The following is a 9,412-nucleotide window of genomic DNA, read 5'->3' as shown; positions in this document are numbered from 1 at the left end:
GACCATTATGTGTTGATTTGAATGGAAATGGCCTTTCTATCCATTTTTTTTCTATGGTACAGAGAGTTTCAACCTGGCTGAGGTTCTCTGGCTGCTCCTGGTCCACACTGGAGCTCCACTCCTGCTGCTCAGGTTTGTGATCAAAATTTGCCAAAGGTCACACCTGAAGAGACACCGTTAACTCATACAGATAGAAACTTTTCAGCTGCCCCTTCTGTAAGAAATCTTTAGTCCGTAGTATCACATTTACAAATCACATTTAAACAACACACAGGAGAGGACCGCTACTTCTTTGTAGTTGGGCAACAAAACATCAAAAGCATCAGGAGTGGAGCTCATTGTGGACCAGGAGCAGCCAGAGAACCTCGCCAGGTTGAAACTCTCTGACCATAGAAACAAAAAATGGATGAAAGGCCATTTCATTCAAGCACCACATAATTGGTCCAAGTGGTCAGACTTTTTATTTGCAACCATTGCCCATGGGAACATAACTTCAGCCTTAAGCCGACTTTGGAAAGTCGCTGGGCTGGGTAATAAGGGGCAATCATACGTCATGCCCAGCCTCAAGTAAAACTGCTATCCCACGAGTACAGCTTTGTTTGCTATTTTTTTCTGTGAACAATGTGGCGGTTGGTGGCTTAGGTTGAGTTAGCAAGCTATGTATAAGGCGGTATGAGGCCAAGTTGTTCTCTCACGACGGCTGGTCCGCGTGCTGTCATTCCGCATTCATTGAAAGATGAGGCTCAACAGCGGCTGTGGTCCAGTGATTACTCTATTAAAATACAGCCCGTGCATTTTAAACAAACCCCAACCTCACGCAGAACTTGAGATAAAAGGCCCCAAAAAACAAACAATAATACAAGAATTTAGAACACACCCTGAAGACAACGCATCTATCGCTAAAGTCGGCAGATCTACGACATGTTTGCTTCACTAAAAGCACATTTAGCTCTTAATCCACACTCAACTTTGTTAAGCACAGCAAACAATAGCAAAACCAAGCTTTCCCTTCAAAAAACCTGAAAGGAACTGCTTACCCTCTTGGTTGTACCACTTGTCATTACCATAGCTTCGTAAATTGATTAAGTCTCTGTCTACCCTCGACACCGCTCTCTTCACTAAAATCTTAAAATATTTTTGTCGGCTGCATAATAACTGGGCAATCCAAGACAGATTAAGTCATTTCAGTAGTGGCCCCGAGGTCGGCCCCTACTGTCTTTCCCAAATTCCGATATGGCCAGTCCGTAACAGGCCTGGTTCTACCTTTAGGTCCGCTGACCCTTTGTACAATTAGTCTAACTGGTTCCTCTCTGCACTGTGTGCAACTACTCCGAGAACATCTCCCGATCTGCATTATGTTCGCAGGCTGATGGGTTAAAGAAGAGGTTCCCCGGAAAGCACAGAAAAGAAACAAAACTGTAGCTAGAAAACTTACACATGTGTACCACATAGAGAAGCACACGGCCCCCCACCACATTTAACAACAAAAAGTATCAGGAGAGGACCTCATGAATAGCAAAATCATAGAAAAATAAGAGGAGAGCACTACAAAATCAAGATCTAAATCGGAAGAAAGCTCACCAAATAAAAGACTTCAATCAAAGACAACTCCACACGCTGGAAACAAAATCATTTAAACAAAGAGTTAAACATCATTCCCCATCTTTATTACTAAATATATTCATTTAAAGCTTTTCATTTCACGATGTACACATATTGGTGATGGTTTTCAGTTATCTTTCGAATAATCTGTTATGGTATCCCGCGATCATTGAATCTGTTCTTATTCTCTCTGTAGCTGGGACTGTGCGGCTGACTTTACAAGCACTCACCATTTCTAGCATCTGTTTTGATTTCGTATTATTACTAAACATTCATATTGTGTTCAGTGAAATATAAAGTGAATATGAAAGTGATACCTTACCTGTGTTCACTCTTATTAAAATGTTGTCGTCAGAGTCTAAAAATTGTGTCTATAACCACTTTTTTTAAATTAGTATTGTTCTTTTTTAATATTTTAGTTAAACCTGTCTTACATTTTTCTAGGTTCATGTAAGCCTGCCCTTTGATGCTTCAGGAAAGTTATTTGTCATTGTAGTTCTCCTGTTCGGTTGGCCCAATAATAATTGGGGTTTATGTACTGATGCTCTGTGTCGCTTCAATTGTAATTGGAATTTGTTTCTGCCCTCTAGTGTCAGAAACCAGGAGTGACAGTCCTGGGTCCTTTATTATTTATTATTCCATACTTTCAAGTTTTTCCCCTTTGTAAAGGGCAAAAGTAAACGGTATTTCATCCTGTTACAAAAGTTTGTTATATAATTTATAAATATCCGAAGTTTGTTGGGTGAAGGGAGTATCTAATTTTTTGGTACCCTGCCTGGTATGTACCAGGTAAACTAAATACGTCCTCTGCGTGCCACTGCTTTTGTTTATAATAACAAACTCTAAGCAGCGTCTGAATTTGGTTTAATGTTTCTCAGCGGCGCGCTGAAAATACTTGTCCACCGGCAAACTAAGTTTTCTTAAATATGTAAGTGTTTCCTAAAGTTATAATATTGCTAATTAACTGTAAATTTATCAGCTTTAATTAAAAAAATGAGTGTGTTTTTTAATGAATTTATCTTCTAGTTTGATCTGAGATATTCTTCTTGGACTCTTATTTTGAAGCTAAGCAACGGAATCTCCACCGGAGAGCCGTCTTCCCTGACTGCGGCTAACTCCCCTGTAACCAAGATGGCGTCTCTCAGGCTCAGAAAGCAGTGTTAGCAGGGTCTTTGTTGTGTTAGAAAGGGTAAAATGTGGTAATCCAGATTGCTGAGAGGCGGTTGGTGGAGCAGCTCCTACCCTGCTGGGCTACGCGCTGAAGAGATATTTGGCTGTTTGAAGAACGATAGCAGAGTACGAGGAGGAACTTTTGTCGTTCAAAAGAAGATAACGAGTCGCAACGGAAACTACTGTACGCTGTTTTCAACTCCTCAGCTTCGGGTCGCAACAGAGCAGGTTAGTCCATTAAACCTTCAGCGTGGTCTTTCATCTCCATCCTGTGCTCTCTCTCCTCTCAGCAACGATATGACGATAGGACGTAATGGAAATAGCATTTATTCAAGAACATCTGGTTGGAATCTTCGCTCTTGAGATCTGGTTTTTATATTGCATGGAGTTCTGGTTGGAATATGCTGTTCTACACACGCTAAAATTAATTGATTATTTACATGAGTTCGGGGAGATATGCTGCTCTATACGTCCACGCTAGCAAGTCGTCGATTTTCCATGGAGTCTGGTGAGAATGCTGCTCTATACACCAAAATAGTGATATTTACATGTAGTCTGTGGAGATATGCTGCTCATACACGCTAAAAGTGTGATTATGTACATGAGTCCTGGTGGAGATATGCTGCTCTATACAGCGCTAAATTAAGTGATTATTTCATGGGGTCTGTGATGGTGATTTCTGCCTTGGTGCCAGCCCAATGTTATAACCACTAACTCGGGGGTTGCGTGCGTGTGTGTGTGTGTGTGTGTGTGTGTGGTGTTGGTGTGTGTGGTTGTTGTGTTGTGTGTGTAGTGTGTTGTGTTTGTGTTGTGTGGTGTGTGTGTGTGTGGGTGTTGGGTGTGTGTGTGTTAATCTCTCGACGTGTCTATTATGGCACTTGTTAATATAGCAGTATATAGAGTCTGGTGTTTCGGAATTACATCCGCAGCTGCGTCTTCATTTTGGCCTTTATGGTTTCCGTTTTTTCGTGATGTGGTTACTTCAAAGTAAATTCCAGAATGCAACCGTTCTGTTCCTCTACAAACACTGTACCCTTGTACTGCCCCGGTTTGATCTCGTGATTGGCTGACCTAGATTGTAGTGTGTAGCCTGGTGCCCCCCCCATTTCTAATCACATAGCAAGACAGTGCTCAAACTTTCAGGTCCACCTTTTTTCGATCCGCTATGATATTAATATCCAGTTATTATTTTTCTATTAAAATTCCCCCGAGGTAATATTCGAACGGACCTTGTCAAATACATAAATCCTTTCATCAGACTCGGGTTTGTGCCGATGGGACCATCACAAGGGTGGCTTTCCCTTGTGGACTGTCAGTCTGATGATGGATTGGTTATGAATTAAGTATGAACGAACTAAGCACAGGAGGCCTGATTTACGAGGGTGCTAGTTTATGTCCTTCAGTGTTTTGATTTGATTTTGGTCATTGCCTTAAGAATTCCTTACACGACAACGACTTCGATACAGATCGAAGTCAAAAAACACTATAAAGGTGCCAGGACTTATTTCCTTGTGCTGCTCGTCAGCACTAACATCAGGGCAGACAAACACTTACAGAGTGTGTATAACCATTACAATGATAAACATTTACTTAAATAAATAAAAACGTTATTTGCCTTTTAATCTATCTGCAACCCTCTCTAGTAACAAGGCACTTGACTGCGTTTATTTGTTTCATTTTCCAATCTAAGCTGATCCCTGACTTACATTTATGGAAATGGTTCCTTCCCTAACGCTGTCCGTTAAATCGATTTGGAGGACCAGGTCATATATAGCCGTTTACCTTAGGCACGACAAAAAAAATATGGGATAAATTATATTTTATGATCAATGGTCGGTGTTGACATAGTAACATGAAACTCAACAGGGAGCCGGTTGAACTGTATCGGACCTATAAGGACATAGCCCCAATTTTGAATTACTCGTATTAATTTTATTCTGTGCTTTTGCAGCCTCCCTTTAGGAAGGTCGATTTGCTAGGCCTTCACCCAGGAAAGTTGCATTGCAAATTCCAATTGGGATTAAAATAAAGGCATGACTTACATTGATGTTTTCCGATTTCTTAAATTTTGGAATTCTTGCACAACCCCCTTTGTGAGCCAGTGACTTTACTCAAACCTTGTTTGGCCTTATCCCCTGCCATACAAGTTGTTTTCTAGGATGCAACCGCGGTGTTTTAGCTGACACTATTTGCACTTATACCACACATTTATTAAGAAATGAACTATTCTGAGCATCTATTCAATCTGATATTTTGAACAGAACAAGGATGGCCCCTGTTCTCACCAAGGCTAGGAATAAGCAATATTGGTCACAGCCAGTTGTGTACAGAAGAGGCTCTGCGCTCAGGGTGCTCTTATAGTGATTGGTGTTTCCTAATACCCTAGAAGTTGCCAAATCATAAGCTATACAGAGTCCTGCCAGTGGTCATTAATGTATGTTTAACAAAAATTAATCGCATGACCTAGAATTCTTCCTTGCGGAACGCCCTTTAACTTCATGAAACAACAGACAGCACTCCAGGCTTAAGACTCCCCTTTGTCCCGCCCTGATGGTAAGACCTAAGACCACCGACAGGTGAGCTCTACCTTCCCCCATGCCTCAATTTTTGGCCCTCTGTCCCATGATTCCGTATCAAATGGCCTTTTGCAGATCCAATAACCCATTTCGCAGAGAGCTTTCCATTATATATTTCCCGGGTTCGCATGAGGTCGATAATGTGATGTCCTTAATCCGATTGGAATTTAAACTGACGTATTTTTTTCTTGCATTCTATTGTATATATCCTTTTATTTATTACTGAAATAGCTCATTGACCAACTTTCAATTTTTTTGGAGACTGTGCCCAAACTAAGACTGTCTGTAGTCGCCAGGATCGGCTGATATCAACAGACAGTAAAAAATACGGGAATGTAAGTAGAAGGTTGGGAATTGGGGGTTGGTGTGGGGGGGGGTCAGACCAGACGCCTCCCAATATATATATCATGAATACGATATTAGTGCTATTATTACACATCTTGCAATATTCTGCGATACTGGTATGGTAAGGAGGATGTGGCAGAGGTTATGGTCCTTGTTTTGGGCGGTGTATATGGAAAGAAAATTGGGGCATATCACTTGGTCATGTCAAATTGCTGCTAGAATGGGACAAACACATAAATAATATATATAAAAGATGATACGTGGGAATCTGTGTATAGATACAGTTTTCGCCACTGAAAATATGTGCAATACCACTAAAATGCCTGTATCGATTTTTTTTTTTTTCACCACTACCCTAGATGTAAGTGGCTATTTGGGCCCAGCATTGCGTAATGTCTCCGAGGGTTAACCCATGCTTAACCCAGGTCCCTTAAGCAGGATTCGCTGTAAAGTCATTTTTCAATTCTAAACCTCGCCCTTCCTTAAGGAAATGGTTGGTTAGTCGCAAGTTTTATTATATAAAGATTTCACCTTATTAATGCTAATAACCCAGAGGAAGGTTCTAAGATCTGAAACCACTGGTGTGCTATAGAAGTGAAGTAAGTATTAAAAATTATTAGCACGCAACTTCTTTATTATTGAAATAATGGCACCATTCATTTCACTCCCGTTTCTTGGTTTTCATAGCTTTGTCTTAGCGGTCACCCAAATCCTTTGGCTTCCACAACTTTTTAGGATTATTTGTATTAGTTGATATATCATCTCTACACATGAGTTGATTTTGCGTCTCTAATAAGTTCCTGGATCTCTTATTTCTTGCTTGTTTGTATAAAATAATTTCATGATTTTAGCTTGTGTGTGTGCGCTTCAAGGAGTATGTTTCTGTTTATAAATGCCTTTATTCATGCCAATATAACTTAAATGTATTTAAGTCTCAGTTATGATGGATAGTAAGTTATTACTGTCGCGCTGTTTTAAAGTTCATCACGTGTCACTGTACTGTTTGATACGCCGATGACAAGCATCTCATTGAGTCTAGACTTTACGCAATGCGTAAGTGAAAGTAGGGGGTCGGGGAATATTATTGGTAATGTACGAGCCCCTACCACGAGGTAGCACCTAGCCATGTAATCCTGTCTATTTATAGAGGGATCAAGGTTTAATGTTATGTTCTGATACGTTCAGTCTAACCAACCCTCCAATACTGGGGCCTAAAACTCTGGTGACAGGAAGTAAGGGATTTCCGTAATTCCCTCAATAAAGACCGGTAGTCAAGTTAAAAGCCGTCCTCTTGATAGCGCCGGGTCGTGGTCAACACGCAAATAAGCGCGTCCTCAATTAAGGCCTGTGGAAAAATAAGTGGATATCTCCTAAATGCCGTCTCAGTATAGAATGTTTTTCAAGTTTACCGTAAGGTACATGTCTCCAATTTAGTTACGATTCAACATATATTTGTGATTTTTTTCTTGGTTATGGTCCTCATGTAAATTATTATCTCCACCGTACTTAAGTCGTGAGCTTTAGTTAATCATCCATTTGCCCCAAGTCAATTCTTTTATTATAGTATCAAGTCATACAAGAGGATTCTGGAGACCCTTTAACGATTATAGCCGTCTAGGACCACCTCCAGATTTACAAGGACCCAACAGTTTTCTAGTAGTTTCCTCAGAGCAATCAACAGGGCCTACAGTGGAGAGGAAAAACTCCTTTTAGGCAGAACCCGTGCCCAACCCAGACCGCAAGGCTCTTGTATGCGGTTCTTACGGGCCGGTTGTGGTAGAATGAGAGTGGGGAATAACAAAAATAGAACAATAACAAAAAAGAGAAAATAGTATTTGTAGCAGTTGTTTGTATTAGTTCATGGCATGCAGGACCTGTGCGGCATCCCAGGCCAGCAGACGCAGCAGAACTCTGAGCAGGCACCGCATAGTGTAGCACATATGACCTGCTCGCAGAACGTTTATCGGACCATGGCTACCGCTGCTACCAAAGGTCACCTATATAAATACTGGATTTAACACCGTCTCATTCAGTGACATGCAGAGAATGGACGGGCTGACGGCTCTGGTGGCTATTGACTACTTTTCAACACCCAACACACAGTTTTTAAAGTAGCGGGAAGAAAACTTGAAGTGAAAAAGCTGCGAGTGACTGTTGACAGTTGACCCCGAGGGAGGATCCGATCTGGAATGCAACATAGGGATAGGGACGCGATTAGTCGCCTGGAGAGCAGAGCAAGCGGCTAGCTAGCTGGATGTGGAAGAAAGAGTTTAGCCTGAGCTAGAATGAAGGCTATCTCGCTACCGTCTGTAACTGGATCCGATACAGTGTACATGATGCTCTTATTGTAATCTACCAGCATACGCGTATTACTATATTTGCAAATCAATACCCTTATATTTACTGAGGGTTCAAACTAGGGTGCACATTAATGCGAATTTTAAGTCGCGATCACGATTTGGTACTTCCCACGCTCAAATTTGCGTGATTGAGCGAGTTATTTTTTATAACGCGTCATTTCATAGAACGCTCCGTGTTTTTTGGCAAAGCCCATCTACCCTCTCCGAAAGCCGTCTGCGCTCTAGCTGCGCTGTGCCGCGTTTTCACTAGCACCCCATGCAGCTAATTTTTCTATCCGTGGAGACAGTCCCAGAACATAGTAGCGGGAGACACTCACAGATAGCATAGCAGTCGTTATACTCGTCTCAAGGTTACCAGTTTAACCGTAACGCCACGTTATGTCCCGTCTGTTGTTTTTCACAACGCAGTGACCAGTGCTATCAGGGCTATTAGCCTGTTTAGCTGGTTAGCTCCGCTGGCCGCCCGGTGCTAATGTGCCTCGCATCCGCTGCAATGCCTGTTTAAGATGGATAGGGTTTTAACGTTTGCGTTACATGGACCCATTCGTCTGTAAAGCCGTGCCGTGTTGGATCTTCGGACGCTCTCCGTCAGTCTCTCCTCTCCTTCTTATCTCCGGCGCCCCGCCAACAGCGCCGGTCCACACTTCTGAACATTGGTCTCACCAAGGTTTTTAATTTTTTATTACCACGCTGTATTTGTTAAGTATGAGGGCAACCTTTATTGTAACCATGTTTTTCCATGTACTCTGCTAACTGCCGCACCGTCGAAGAACAGCAAGAATTTATTGAAGGCACTAACTTCAGTTGGTAGAGTAACAGCGTGTAGACGGAGCTTGCTTGGACCGAGACGAGACCGGACCTGGACCTGGCCCAGAGTATGTACCCATGGCCAGAATATCATAGTGTCAATAAAAAAGCAGCGCAGTGAGATACAGGACTTTCACACACACACGCGTGTGTGTCCGCCGTTCGAACCCTTTGCCTGGACCCGTTCATAATGACGCCTGAGTAGCGTCCATCACACTCCCTCTCGACAGTTTAATAGCCTATGGGACAATAAAATTATTTTTGGTTAAAATTTACAAATCATGCGTGGATAATCGCTCCTCAAAATTTTGATCAAAATAATCGCGATTATCAGTTTTTGGACATAATCGTGCAGCCCTATTTCAAACTTACACAATGGTGTTGTTTGTTAGTTTCGACCAAAATGCTGTCACCCTTTGGCTGGTGTTGTATATAAGGTATAGAAAACATATCATATCCATAAGGAGATACTATACGTTGTTAAACATAATAAAATATAATGAACACACGGGTATCCGCATCAGTATTCAAATTTGCCGACGCCAATTTCAG

The 9,412-nt window shown here is 41.7% G+C and overlaps 2 protein-coding genes across 2 annotated transcripts in view; both read right to left on the bottom strand.

The window, feature by feature from the left end:
• The window catches only part of LOC116686444 (oocyte zinc finger protein XlCOF7.1-like), a 588,898-nt gene that overhangs the window by 442,973 nt on the left and 136,513 nt on the right, over positions 1–9,412 (bottom strand). The window lies entirely within an intron of this gene.
• The window catches only part of LOC116686461 (gastrula zinc finger protein XlCGF17.1-like), a 28,595-nt gene that overhangs the window by 19,035 nt on the left and 148 nt on the right, over positions 1–9,412 (bottom strand). The window lies entirely within an intron of this gene.

Source organism: Etheostoma spectabile, unplaced genomic scaffold, assembly GCF_008692095.1.
Source record: "Etheostoma spectabile isolate EspeVRDwgs_2016 unplaced genomic scaffold, UIUC_Espe_1.0 scaffold378, whole genome shotgun sequence".
NCBI lineage: Eukaryota > Metazoa > Chordata > Actinopteri > Perciformes > Percidae > Etheostoma > Etheostoma spectabile.
This window is presented reverse-complemented; position numbering and strand designations above follow the sequence as displayed.